Source organism: Peromyscus maniculatus, chromosome X (assembly GCF_049852395.1).
Source record: "Peromyscus maniculatus bairdii isolate BWxNUB_F1_BW_parent chromosome X, HU_Pman_BW_mat_3.1, whole genome shotgun sequence".
Classification (NCBI taxonomy): Eukaryota; Metazoa; Chordata; class Mammalia; order Rodentia; family Cricetidae; genus Peromyscus; species Peromyscus maniculatus.
In genome coordinates this window covers 18,721,380-18,736,779 of record NC_134875.1, presented here as the reverse complement: position 1 = coordinate 18,736,779, position 15,400 = coordinate 18,721,380, and the positions used below count along the sequence as shown (strand labels likewise).

Below are 15,400 nucleotides of genomic sequence, written 5' to 3'. Positions count from 1 at the left end.
ATCCTATGATAAATCTCCCAGGCTGTAGTGAGTTTTTATACCCTAATAAATTCCTTGCCATTTAAGCAGACTCTGTGGATTTCTCACTTTAGCTGCCCTCATTCATGGTGGGTATCCCCACACCAATTAAGATAATCAAAATAATCTCCCATAGATATGACCACCTGCCACCCCAATGTAAACAATGTCACAAAGATTCTCTTCCCAGGAGATTTTGGGTTGTGTTGACAGTTAAAGCTAATAGTCAAAAGGTAACTTGGAAGAAACCATCATACCCATCTCCAATCAAACCATTCATCTTACCATTATGGTTAAGCAGGGTCTTGTGGTGAGTGCATATCACATATAGTTTGCTAACAAGATAGCTTGTGTTCTCATATCAGAAATTGCTCCTTTCAACTTTCTATTCTGTAGATTATGCCAGAACCAAGATGGCAACCAATACTGGGAAATGAAAGAAGAATGGAGGGCTTAAAACACTCTTGTGCAAACCACCAAACTGGGTAGTTTCGTGGCCACCCTTCTGTAACACACTATAAACAGCAGGTGACGATGCAGTCTGCTCACAAAGAGCTAACATTGCATGTGATGGAAATTTCATATACAGTGGGCTGAAAATTTTAGAAATGAATCCAGAAAAGCCTTTTAAAAAGGTTTATTATGGGCAGGTATGGTGGCACACACCTCTAATCTCACCATTTGAGAGTCAGAGGCAGGTGAATCTCTGTGAGTTTGAGGCCAGCCTGGTCTACACAGTGAATTCCAGGTCAGCCAGAGCTATGTCTCTGTCTCAAATATTAAATGATTGTGTTTGTGTGTGTGTTTGTGTGTGTGTGTGTGTGTGTGTGTGTGTGTGTGTGTGTGTGTGTGTGTGTGTATACATGTGTTTTGTCCTTAGAGGCCATCAGATCCGGAGCAGCTGGAATTACAGGAAGTTGTGAGCTGCCCAATATGGATCCTGAGAATCAAACTCAGGACCTCTGGAAGATCATCAAACATCATTAACTTCTGAGCCATCTCTCCAGCCCTGAATAGAGAAAAGCTTTTTATCAAGGGTCCATGTGGAGCTCAACATGGTGGCTAATGCCAGTAATCCCAGCACTCAGGAGGCTGAGGCAGGAGGATTTCCACAAATATGAGGCCATCATCAGCTATATAGTGGCCTCCAGGTCATCTTAGGCTACTGTGTGATACCCTGTCTCAAAGAAAAAATTCCAAATGGCTCATTGACCTCAGAGGCATTGGTAAAGTATTGACTTTGTACAACACATTGAAAAAGGTCACCTAAGTGCAATCTTACTAGAAGTGGAAGCCAAGAGAACCATGAGACTATGAACCACATTTATCATTTTTTTTTCTTTTTTGGCTTTTTTGGTTTTTCAAAACAGGATTTCTTGGTGTATCTCTGGCAGTCCTGGAACTAACTCTGTAGACCAGGCTGGCCTTGAACTCACAGATATCTGCCTGCCTCTGCCTCTGAGTGCTGGGATTAAAGGCCTGCCCCATCATGCCTGGCAAACCACATTTATTATTATCACCCGCTGATCAGTGGAAAAATCTCAGCCAGTTTCTCCAAGCCAGATATGTCTGTGGAAAGCTATAAGAAAGAGAAACATCATGATCATTTGATCATTGGCACTACTGATGGCTTTGGCATCATTATAGGTCCACATAGGAGAAAGCTCAAGCTAGGCAGATGTAGAAGCCATTTACTTGACATTTCACTTTTTCAATATTTTTGATTGATCCCATTTGCACTTAAGCATCATATACTATTTTGCACATCTAACTATTTGAAAGTATAATGTAGAACACTATTTTTTCAAGACAAGGTGTTTCTATGTAGCCCTAGCTGGCCTGGGTACTTACAGGCTTGCAAGGATCCTGCTACTTCAGTCTCAACTGCTGTGATTATGGGCATCTGCCATCTCACCTGGCCTTACAATACTATTTTTAAAAATTATCTATTGAGGAGTAGGCATGTAGCCCTGTGGTAGAGTGATTGGCTAGCATATACAAATCCCTGGGTTATTCAGCCACATAGATAGGTAGATAGATAGGAAGGTAGGTAGATAGATAGATAGATAGATAGATAGATAGATAGATAGATAGATAGATAGATTTTGATTTATGTAAAGTTTGTTTGCATTGTAAAATAATCATCAAATCAAATCTTTACTTTCTAAAAAGAGTAATACAAAGCTTAACATAGAAAAATATCAAAAACAATAGTAAAGTTTAAAAGCATTTTCAAAGCCAAGCATGGTGACTCATTCCTGCAATCCCAGCACTTGGGAGCCAAATACAGGAAGATTGTTGTGAGTTTAATGCTGGCCTAGTCTATAATGAGTTCTAGGCCAGTCAGGGCTACTAGGATGACCTTTCTAGTGGGTAGCCATTCCAACCTTGATCTGGAAGTTCCAACCCCCATTGAGGCTTCGGTAACTCTCACGCCTACAAGGTGGGGTGAAGAGAGGACCCTGAAGACTCAAAATCCGGATGCGCCTTCTCTCTTGGTTCTTGGACCCTGGACGCTGGAGGTAGACTGAGCAGAGTTCTCCAGAGAACACCGTCAGACTGTGCTATGTCTTTCCCAGACCCTGCAACCTACCTATCCCTTCATTTGTTAAGTTACTCCACTAAATAAACCTCCCTTTTAACTACGTGGAGTGGCCTTAATAATTTCGCCAATAGACCTTGTCTCCAAAAACAGCAGAGGCATGGTGTTTAATACCTATGCCCAGCAGCACTTGGGAGACAGAGGCAAAAGAACTGCTACAAGTTTTGAACTGGCTGCGCAGTGAGTCACAAGAGAGCCTTGCTCACATAGCAATATTTTGCCTCAAAAAGTGTCCCCAAAGTACAATTGTGATATAGCATATACTATGTGCTCCCTATTCAATAAATATTATATATATGAAATATGCTTGTAAAAATATATAGCATGTGACATGTTCCCCTTTCAACAATGCACAAACACATACTAAAATATGCTTGTGAAAAAGGTATCTATTATTACTGAACACTCATTATTTAATTTCAAATGTACAAAATTGAATTAATGTTTCATGCATATGACTCTTTTTTTTTTCATTCACAAGCACTGGTCCTTTCACGGATGCCATTCTAAAACAATAGCAAATGTCATTAAGTACACATCATCTCTTTTATAGGACACAGGTGATTTTGTATGTATCTCTTTTACATTTTTAAAAAAATTAGCAGTGTGTATATACAATGTGTGTGGTGGTAATGTCAAGTGCATGCATGCCAAAACACACCTGTGGAGGTCGGATGGCAACTTACAGAACCGAGTTCTCTTCAGTCCAGGGATGGAACTCAGGTCAGTCAGGCTTGGTAGCAAATGCCTGTATCCACTGAGCATTGTACCAGCCAATATCTCTCTTGCTTTTTTTTTTAAGAAAAAAAATGGGATAGCATAGGCTATTCCAGAACTCTAGACCCTCCTGCCTCCACCAAGTTCTGGGATTACAGGAATAAGCCTGCATAACTGGCTTTATCATTACTTTTATATCAATAGATAACCACTTTAATTCCTATCCAGCTAAGGCTCCACCACCCATTATTATAATTATTTCTTCACAAATTCCTTCACATTTATCTGTTATGAGAAACAGTGAGCCTCATTTCACAATAGGAGTTCCAGAGACTCAGAATAGCAAAAGTGGGAGTTTATGGCTTTGTAAGCCAGCCATCAGCCTAGAATGATAGGCAGGTATGGTAACTGAGTGCAGAGAACAGCTTATGAATGCTAAGGCTACACTCTTCTTCCCTTTCCTCTTACTGAATAATCAGGAAGGTAAAAACTTAAAACACCATCTAGATGTTATCCTTCTCTCTGTTGCTCACATCGATCTGTTTCTCAATAAGACCAGGCATGTTTCATCTCTGTGTGCATGGATTCATCTGCATGTTTTACACTGTGTTTATGTTAAAACTTTTCAGGCTCATGGCATTGCAGGCAAGCTTAGCTGTTAGGAATTTTCTACTCTAAACTTCTCGCTTGGGTGGGAGAGTGGTATACCATGGTCTTGAGGATGGGGCTAGCTAGGAGTCAGCTAGTGCTTTTTGTTTATATTTGGAACTAGACTGGCTGTGGGCACTTTTGAAAATGAACCATCAAGTTTTATTTCTTACATCTTGCAAGAACCCAAACCTGGATAACCTCAACTTTTCACGGGCCTGGCTTTAACTGGGTTGTTAGCACTGCCCAAGAATCTTCATACACTTCAGTTGATGGCTTAGAAACAACCGAAATTTCCCATAGCCCTAGAGGCTGGGCATTCCAATACCAAGTCGCCAATGTTTGGTGTGTAGCGGCAGCCCACTCCCTGGTCATGGGTGGTGTCTTTTGCTGCCATTATATGGTAGAAGGAGCCAGGGGTCTCTGGAGTCTCTTTCATCCGGGCACTAACCCCATTCAAGAGGGATCCACCTTCAAACTTTAGGAGAGATCTTCTTTATTTTTACATTGTTTCTTTCTTTTCAGACAGGGTATTCTTGGTATTCAAGGCTGGAACTTAACTTTGCAGACCAGGCTGGCTTCACATACTTAGCAGTCCTGCCTCTGCCTCCCAAGTCCTGGGATTGCAGGTATGTGCTACCACACCTGGCTCAGGGATGATTTTATCTTATGGTATTTGAAAAAGACACAGCACTCACCTACCAGACTATTTAAAACATTTCTCTCTCATCAAAGCTGAAATTCCCTGCCTATTTTCCCCACTTAGTTGAAGGTCTTGCTTCATATTTAACTGATGAAGTGGCAATTCATGTCTCCAATCAAGCAGCCTGCACGCATCTGCAGCTGTATGTGCTCTTTCTACCCTCCCTGCCTCCCTCCCACGCCAGTAGGCTACCTAGTGTCCCTCACTGATCTGGGTCTTAAACACTTGAATACTTTTGTCCAGCAGTTATGTCCATGTCATCTTCCATACCTCTATGCTACCTTGCTGAGGCTGTCAGGACAAGATATCATGGACTGGGTGGCCTAAAATAGCAAAGTTTATTTCCTCCCAGCTGAATTTTAGATAGACAGCTATCATGTGGCTGTCAGTCAGGGAGTGGAGGAGGGGATTCATAGGCCCCATGAAGAGCTACTGGTAGTTAATAGTTGCCCGGGGAAGGAAAGACACTTTCTTTAGTGGCATAGCTACCGGTAAGTTTCCTGTGCTCCAGTCAATAATTCCCCACCCATGCTCATGTAAGCAATCATAATTAAACTCATTGACTCATCAAAATAGAATAGATTTTGTTGGTGGACTGGGAGTGGGTGGGGATGGGAACAGGAGGGATCAGGTGTGAGAGATGGAGGGAGAATGTATATACATGAGAGGTGTAATATATGAGAAGTAACATATGAGAGGAGAATAAATTAAAAAAAACTTAACCTAATTATGAAAAATAAAATCAAAATTAATTATGCTGCTATGGAAAAAACAACAACAAAACATGTCACTAGAGATCTGGGGATATGGCTCAGTTGGCAGAATGCTTACCTGGCAGGCACTAGGTTCAATCCCTAGTACTGCATAAGCCAGGTCTGGTGGTACACACTTGTAGCTACAGCATTTGGGGTAGAAGCAGAAGGATCAGAAGTTCAAGGTCATCCCTAAAAACATAAAGAAGTTGGTGGCCAGCCTGGACTATATGAGACCCTTCCTCAAACAACCAAGTGTGTTCACTTGATTATCACTTTGTGCATCCAAGTGTCCGTCTACATGTCCTCTTAGAAACACACCAGCCATGCTGGATTAGGGCCCACTATGAAGAGTTCATTTTAAGTTAATCATCTCTTTAAAGATGCTATTGCAAAATCAGGCATAGTAATGTATGTCTGTAACCCAGCACTTGGGAGATAGAAATATAAGGATTCCCACAAGTTCAAGGCTGGCCAGCCAGGGTTACACAGTGAGATCCTTTCTCCAAACAGCACAATATACTGTGACACAAAATAGAACAAAACAAGCCCTATCTCCAAATATGATTACATTATGACATTATGAGGCTCTAGGGATTCGATATCCATATGGAGCTCAGGATAGGCTTGGACTCTTGGTAGTCTTCCTGCCTTTGCCTCTTGGGTTCTGAGAATATAAGCACAAATCACTATATACGGCCAGCATATAAATTTTAAGGTGAGAGAATTGAACCTCATGTAACAAATTCCATGTTAACCAATGATCAGTTATGGGTTCCCTTACCGGACTTCTCAGAATTTGCACAATGTTCAATTACTACCCTTTGGGAACCCATGTCACTACAAAAGCATGTCCACTGTTCAAACAAACCCTAACAGCTAAGGGAGTAAGTTGTATACAACTATTTAAAAAGTTTATTATTTTTAAGTGTGTGCCTGTGTGTGTGTGTGAACAAGAGTGCAAGTGCCTTCAGAGGGCTGAGGTATTAGATCCTCCTGAAGCTGAAGTTATAGTAGCTATGAACTGACCAACAAGGGTGCTAGGAATGAATTCTGATGCTCTTCAAGAGCACCATGCTCCTAACCACTGAGCCATTCAGAGACATCTTCATCATTCCATTTTTTAAAAACATTTATTGATTCTTTGTGGAGTTCACATCATGCATTCTGATCCCACATATCTCCTTGTCCCCTCGCATCCACCCTTTACTCTTGCAAGCCCCCCCCCATCAAAACCAAATTTAAAAGAAAACACACAAAAAAAAGAAAAAGAAGAAAAATCTTGTCATGGAGGCTGTAATGTGGCCCATTGTGTCGCACAAATTTTTATATTTTTATAGTTCAAGGACTTGGTTTCAAAGCTGAGGATTTTATTATTTTAAATCCAGTCTTTAAAAAGTAATCAAAATAGTATTGCTATAAATTTATTAAACTGGGATCTTTAAAAAATAAAATTAAAGATATATGTTATACTAGTCTCTTCCTCCCACCCCACATGAAAAATAAGACAGTGGAAACCGGCAATGGGAAATATCTTATTTCATGTTTATTGGTAAATAATTGCCAACTCAGACTTCTCTGAAGACTAGATCACAGAAGTGCTTTGAAATTGTCATAATGATATTTGCACAACTGAAAATATCAACATTTTCTTTTGTGGATGAAATATGAGCAAGTTCTAAGTTCTTCCTTTCAGGTTCACACAATACAAGTTTAACATCTCTACCATGGAAACTGTCAAATATTTGAGGATATAGATCTTCAATTCTGGAGGTGGGGCTGAGTTTAGACTAGTGATTTGAACATGCTACAGTCAACTGACACTCCCCCACACCCCATTCCTGTTTCCTTAGTTTCCTGAGAAGCATTTGGAGAGTCTCAACACCCAGTTTTCGAAGTCATGACCACTGAAAATACGAGTCATCCAATCACATGTGCTCCTGTAAGCACTAAATAACATTAGAAATTAATCAGCAAAAATTGAGCAATAGTGTTCAAGAAAAATTTATTAATGGTGCTAAACGAATTATATTGCCTGAAAATTGACACCTACTGGCTAGGGATACAGTTCAGTTGCAGTTGATTACTTGCTTAGCTTTCAAAAATTGAGCTCTGTTCAATCCCTGGCACCATGTAAAGTAATTATTTTTACTTGGGAAAGAGACAGGACTTTTTGCTTCTTTGGTTTTCACAAAAGAATCATATAGCCTCATAGAGGCTCTTCTGGAAACATCTTTCATTATGCTTCTGTGACTTCAGTTCCTTCTGACCTCATTAGTTTCCATGAGTCTCTGCTGCTGGTTGCTCTTCTTCCTGATTTGGGGACAAACAGAGTGGCCCGGGGCTCAAGCCTTGGGCATCTTCTTTCTTCTAGCTATATTCATTTCCGGGGTGATCTCACACTGTAATGGCTAGGCCTGACCTGTGCCTTGAACTTGAGATTCATATTTAAACTGCCTACTCACCATCCCCACTTGAGTGATCTAATCTCAAAGTCAGCATGACTCAGACTCCGTGCCTCAATGCATGAGGCCTGTTTTCCTTAGTTCCTAAGGAACTAAGAGGGAGGGAATTAAATGGACCATTTGCGTCAGTTCTGAAAGGAAGGTCGGAAAGTCTTGGAGTCAGACTTCACTTCCTCTTATACTCCCAAGTTTAGGCATTAGCAATGCTGTCCACTTTCTACAAGTTCAGAAGCCATCCCTTTACAACTCTCTACTGCTGTCATGCTGCTGAGCTGGTTTGCTTCTCACCTGGATCACAGCTAATAGCATAAATGCCCCCAAAGTCCTGTTACCTCTCTTCTTGCCCTATTGTACTGTAGAGAACAACAAATTGTGTTTACATGATCATCTCTTTGTGCATGCAAGTGTCAGACAGTACTCTCTGCCTATATGTCTTCTTATAAACACATAGGGAGGCTAAGCAGTGGTGGCACATGCCTTTAACCCCAGCACTCGGGAGGCAGAGCCAGGAGGATCTCTGTGAGTTCAAGGCCAGCCTGGTCTACAGAGTGAGATCCAGGACAGGCACCAAAACTACACAGAGAAATCCTGTCTTGGGAAAAAAGAAAAGAAAAGAAAAGAAAAACAACAACAAAAACACATAGGGAGACAGGATAACATTTAAAATCTATTATTTATTATTTTTAAGTTTGTGTGGGTACTCACATGTGGGTTTGTGCACATGAGTGCAGGTATCCAGGGAGACCAGAGGTATCAGACCCTCTGGAGCTAGAGTTATAGGTAGTTGTGAACTAACTGATGTGGGTGATGAGAACCAATTCAGGTCCTCTGCAAGAACAGAAAGTGGTCTTAACCTTAACCATCTCTACATCTCCAGAATATTTGTTTAGACAAGATCTCAGGCAGCTCTTGAACTCCTTCCTGTTCCTTCTGCCTCCATCTCCCAAGTGCAGTTACAAGTAAGGACTACAATGCCCCATTGTATTTGATTCTGGCCATGCAAAATAATGTTTGATACATGCTAAGAAGGCACTCTACCAACAGTACTACATTCCCAACTGTCACAATACTTTTGTTTAGTTTTGTTGTTTTTTTGAGACAGGGTTTCTCTGTAGCTTTGTGCCTTTCCTGGAACTCACTCTGTAGTCCAGGCTGGCCTTGAACTCACAGAGATCCGTCTGCCTCTGTCTCCCAAGTGCTGGGATTAAAGGTGTGCGCCACCACTGCCTGGCATTTTTGTTATTTTGCCTTTTTTTTTTTCAAGAGCTGAGGACCGAACCCAGGGCCTTGCACTTGCTAGGCAAGTGCTCTACCACTGAGCTAAATCCCCAATCCCTAAATCCTCTAGGTCTCTGCCAATTTTTAAAACACAAATGAACTGTATGTGGTAACTCATTTCTGTCACCCCAGAAGAAGGGTCAGGAGTTCAAGATCATCCTCAATTACATATCAAGTCTGAGGCCAGCCTAGGATACATGAGACCTTATCTCAATAAACAGAAAGAAAAGAACTAATCTTTTTCTTGTGTTCTCACTCTTTCAATGGGGTTTTCATCACATTTGGGATAAAATCCAAAGGGCTTACCATGGACGACTAGGCCTGCATGATTTGGCCTCTGCCTACTCTATATTTCCTAGTAAACATCTTGCTTGGCCTGCTCCTGCTCCCATGGATTCTTTTCACAAATCAGTCTAAACCTCAGGGCCTTTGCATTTGCCTTTATCTCAGCTACTAAGGGGAGTAGTGTGCAACTATAATCCCAGTAACTAGAAGGCTGAGGCACAAAGATCTCAAATTTGAAGCTACACTGGGCTACATGTATGTCAAAAGATAAAACAAGGACTCCATGACCACCTCCCCGCACCATACTGGGATTTTGTCTGACTTGAGTTTACACAGGCAGGTCTTGTGCATGACATCGCAACTGTTGTGAGTTCATAAGTACAACTGACCTTTTGTTTTTCACACGGGGAGAGGGACAACCAGTTTCTTTCCAGGGTGTGATCCCTGGTACTTTGACCACATTCCAAGGAGTGGCTCCATACCCAAGATTATTTAGGCTGCACAAATTGTTACAAAACCAAAGGACCAGAAGTGAGCAGGGAGGTATGAGTGGACCTGGGGGGAGTTGGGAGAAAAGGTACATATGATCAAAATTCATTGTACGAAATTCTCAAACAATTAATAGAGCCCCTTTTAAACTACAAGGGCTAGAGCTAGAGCTCAATCGGTGAAGTACTTGCTTAGAGGTGCAAAGCCCTGGACTCAGTTCGCAGTATTGCAGAGACCGGGCATGGTGTGACTCCAGCTCCTGGGAGGCTAAAGCACGAGGATCAGAAGTTTAAGGTCATTATCAATTACATTTTAAGTTCTAGTCCAGCCTAGGCTATGTGAGCCCCTATCTCAAAACAAACAAAAAACCTTCCAGTAAAAGATTAAAAAAAAGACTATTGAAAACCCTGTTTCACTTTCTTTTTGCATTTCTATTTTATCAAAGCATTTATCACTTACTCAGCGTATTACATATTTATTAGTAACTCCTACCACAAACTATATTTCATGATGTCATGTAGCATGAATCTTAAAAGTTCTTATTAATAAAACAAACCTGAGCCAAGTATTTGGGGTGAATACTGGAAGATCAGAGAGACAGAACAGGCCAGAACTAACCTCACCTGGCCAACTTCTCAGCTGATCTTGTTTCCTCAGACTGGAAGTCTCTGTGTCCTCATATCCGAATGGCTCTCAGCTGAACTGTGCTGCTCAAAACCTAAAACCTTAACCAGCCACATTCTTAAGCAGACAAATGCTTCTAGTTTCTGGTCCTTACGCCTTATATATCTTTCTGCTTTCTACCACCACTCCCTGGGATTAAAGGCTCACTTTCTGGGATTAAAGGCATGAGTCACCATGCCTGGCTCTTTCCAATGTGGCCTTGAACTCACAGAGATCCCAGATGGATTTCTCCCCCTGGAATGCTAGGAATAAAGGTGTGAGTGCCACCATTTTCTAGCCTTTGTATCTAGTGGCTGTTCTGTTCTCTGACTCCAGATAAATTTATTAGGGTACACAATATTTTGGGGAACACAATACCACGACAATGTCAGCAACTTTTTGTTTACTGCTACATGTATACTTGGCATAAGAAAAAAAATGTTCAGCATATAGAAGACACACAACAAATGATTGCTGAATGAGTGGATACCTAAAAAGAAGTCAGGCATGAGGACACAAATTTCTAATTCCAGCTCTTGCGAGACTGAGACAGGAGGATCATATAAAGTCAAGACCAGTCTGAACTACAGAGTTCCAGACTGCCTGAAAACAGAAACAAAAGAAATTGTAGCCAACTGAGGATGTGGCTCAGTGGTTAAAAAACAAAACAAAACAAAAGAAAAAAAAAAGCTGTCCAGCAAGGCCCTGAATTGTGTTCAGAATCACAAAAACAGAAAAAAGTTCCATGATTTTCTCAAAGTGAGGGCTCTCTTGAGTGCATGGGAAAATTAGGAAAGACTCCTCTATAAATGATGGGTACAGTATATACATATTTTATACAATAAGTATACATTACTTTTGTAACCAGAATAATACAATTTGAAGATGGTGGAGATCTATACTGTCATGAAAATAAGAAAAAAAATATTACAAATTAGTATGATGTTACTGTTGTAGTTGTATCTGAGTATGCATAAACTGCATAGAAAAGATGTCAGAATGTTGAGTTATTACAAATACATATATTAATCTCACAGGAAGGACTTTTAACATTTTGATTTTATTTTTAATAATGTGTACATATGTGTCTATATGCTGGTATGTACATACAAGTGCAGTGTTCTTAGAGGCCAGAAGATGTCAGAACCCCTAAGGTTAGAGTTACAGTTGATTGTGAATTAGCCATGTGGGTGCTGGGAAGTAAACTCACAACCCCCCTCCCCAATTTTGTATTTTATGTGGATGGGTGTCTCACCTGGTGCTCATAGAGGCCAAGAGAGGATGTTGAATGCCCTGGAACTGAAGGTACAGATGGTTGTAAGCCACCTTGGGGGTGCTGGGAATCAAACCCAGATCCTCTGAAGGAGCAGCCAGTGTTTTGAAGTTTTGTTTTGACAAAGGTCTTACTATGTAGCTCTGGCTGTCCTGGATCTCGCTCTGTAGCCCAGGCTGGCCTCGAACTCACAGAGATCCGCCTGCCTCTGCCTCCCGAGTGCTGAGATTAAAGGCGTGCGCCACCATGCCTGCCCCTGCTCCTCCTTCCTTGTGGTGGTGGTACTAGGGTATGAACTGAGGACTTCCTAAGTGCTGGGAAGCACTCTGCCACTGTATTACCTCCCAGCTCCAGAATTATAGAAAAAAAAACAAAACAGATGAACCTCCATGTGGTGCCTCATGCCTGTAATCCCATCACCAGGGAGATGGAAGAAGTTCAAGGTCATCCTCTGCTACATAGAGAGAAAAAGAAGCTGGCTTTCAAAACAGTACACATAAAATTACTTTTATAACAAGGAAAATGAATGTTATAGTGTGTGTAAAATACTGAAGTCCCTTGACATTCATAGATATGTAGCTTTAATTTGTACTCCCCCCCAAAAAAATTTGGAGACAGTTGATATTCTGAGTAGAGAGAAATGAACTTGTTGCTTTGGCAAGCCATCTGGGAGGCCATGAGGATTTAGATTCTAGCTGTAGAACAGAAATGAAGAAAATAAACCCAGAGAGATCAAGGAGACTGAAGGAAAACTGGATTCTGTCAGTGAATAGATAGCTGTTGATGGGAACAGAAAGTGGATAAATGGTTCTCAACCTGTGGATCACGACCCCTTGGGGGTCAAATGACCTTTTCACATGGATTGCATCAGATAGCTTGCATATCAGATATTTACATTTCAAATTGTAACAGTAGCAAAATTACAGTTATGAAGTAGCAACGAAACAATGTTCTGGTTGGGGTGACAATATGAGGAACTGGGTTGGGGCATTAGGAAGGTTGAGAACCACTGGCTTAGAAAGTAGAGAGCCTGACACACCAGGCTAACAACCTGAGTGTATCCCCACAGCCCACAGGGAGGATAGCAACCTATATGGTAGAGAACCAACTCACAGATTGTCCTCTGAGTTCTCTGCATGCACCCTGACTCTCACACACACACACGTGCACGTGCACCCCCCCCACGCACATCCACACACACATGAATCCACATATGAAAATAAATAATAATTGCAAAAAATTTAGGAAAGATAAGAATACTAGAGCCAGGTGTAGTGGCTCCTACTTTTAACTCTAGGGCTTATGAGGCTGAGTCTGGAGGACTGCCATGAATTCAAGGTTCGGATTGGTCTACATAGCAAGACCCTATCTCCAAAGAAAATCTAGAACATATTCATATGGTATGTACTGTTCTCCTTACCTCCAGTCTCTCCTTTCCTCTCTCATCTTTCTCCTCCTGGAACCATGATCTGTCTTTCTGTCAACAATAGATCCTTTTATACTTCTACAACTTCCGATAAGTGATCCAGGTGGTGGTGGTGGTGGTGGTGGCGGCGGCGGCGGCGGCGGCAGCGCACGCCTTTAATCTCAGCACTTGGGAGGCAAAGACAGGCGGATCTCTATGAGTTGGTGGCCAGCCTGGTTTATAGAGTGAGTTCCAGGACAGCCAGGGCTACAGAGAAACCCTGTCTCAAAAAAACAAAAACCAAACTTCTACTAAGTGTAAATTTACACTGTGTTTTTAAAATCTCAGCTTCTTTCATCAGGCTGTTTTTGAGATTCACCCATGCTGTATAGGTTACTCCCAACTGCACCCCACCAACCCTTTGGATTTGGGGGACAGGGCCTTTCTATGTATCACTGGCTGGCCTGGAACTCACTGCGTGCTTCTCACTCCTTACTGCTGTGATTATGGGTAAGTACCTCCATCAAGCCTTGCATTAGTAATGACCACTGAGTAATATTTAATAGTATAATTATACTGCAGTTTATCTATTCTACTGAAGATGGACTGCTGGCCTGTTTCTAGTTTGAGACTATTATGAATAAAGCACCCGTGATCTTCTTATATGCCTTTGACTATCTAAGCTTTACTTCTATTTGAGTAAGTTCCCATTAGTAGTATTGCTGGGCCATATTCATGTTTTGCTTTCTAAGAAACTTTGACTAAATGGCTTTGTCGAACCGCCATTCTAAGTACTCATATTTATACCCATAGATTAGTGCTGCACCAGCTGTCATCGGAGAGGCTTCCTACTGCAACGGGTGACAGTTAATGCAGAAATCCGTATCTATCCAAAGTGCTGGGAACATGTGATGGTGGAGTGGTTGGCCTTAAATGGAACAGCTGTATCCTAGGCTCCGAGGCTGGGGGACTGGAAGCGGGAGCAGGAAAAAACATGGAAGAGACAAAAGATAGGGAGATGTGCAGCCAAAGTACATCTTCCAGACAAGACACACCAACCATCCTCATGAGCTCACTGCAGCTGTGGCTAGCTACACAAGAGCTGCAGGAGACTGGGCCCTCCGCATTTCATCATAGGGAGGGAGAGGTACAGGAGACCCAACTTGGTCCTCAAGGACTATTAGCAGTTAACAGTTGTTGGGGTAAGGGTGTTATTTTTCTTTATGTGGCCGCTACTAAATTCTCCTTGCTCCAGGAAATCTCCTAGCCACATCCAGGGAAGAATTCTAACTAAACTCAGAGGGCCCCACACAAAAAGAAGACTCAAAATTAGGAGGGCAACTTATCAGGAAATAGAGGGAGGGGGATGGGAGTCAAATGAAGATTGAAATGGCTAAATTTCATCATCTAAATGTATGAAATTGCCAAAGAATTAATCAGGTAAAACTAATCAAAAAAACAGCCGGGCGGTGGTGGCGCACGCCTTTAATCCCAGCACTTGGGAGGCAGAGGCAGGCGGATCGCTGTGAGTTCGAGGCCAGCCTGGGCTACCAAGTGAGCTCCAGGAAAGGCGCAAAACTACGCAGAGAAACCCTGTCTCGAAAAAACCAAAAATAAAAAAAAAAAAAAAAACTAATCAAAAAACAATAAAAGAATTCTCACATGGTTTTCCAAAGTTGTTATACCCGTTTACCCACATAGTAGCATCTAAGAGTGTCCAGATGCTGCACGTCTTTCTCATCATTTGCTGTTTAGTTCGCTACTTTTTTTTTTGGTTTTTTCGAGACAGGGTTTCTCTGTGTAGCTTTTGCGCCTTTCCTGGGACTCACTTGGTAGCCCAGGCTGGCCTTGAACTCACAGAGATCTGCCTGGCTCTGCCTCCCGAGTGCTGGGATTAAAGGCGTGTGCCACCAACGCCCGGCTTAGTTCGCTACTTTTTAAAGATTTATTTTATGGTCTTGTGAGATGGTTGAGCCAGTAAAGAAGCTTGCTACCATGCTTGAGGACTTAAGATTGATTCCGGGGACCCACATGGTGGAAAGAGAGAACCAGCTCTGTTGTCCTGATAGCCACAAGCATGCTGTGGCATGTACGAATATGCT

At 41.8% G+C, this 15,400-nt stretch overlaps 1 long non-coding RNA gene across 1 annotated transcript; it reads right to left on the bottom strand.

The window, feature by feature from the left end:
• Positions 1-807: 807 nt before the first annotated feature.
• On the bottom strand, positions 808-14,896 carry LOC121825742 (uncharacterized). The gene is made up of 2 exons (XR_006068110.2): positions 9,858-14,896; positions 808-7,753 (listed from the first exon to the last, which is right to left on the bottom strand). It is a non-coding gene; the product is annotated as an uncharacterized LOC121825742 (long non-coding RNA).
• Positions 14,897-15,400: the final 504 nt, after the last annotated feature.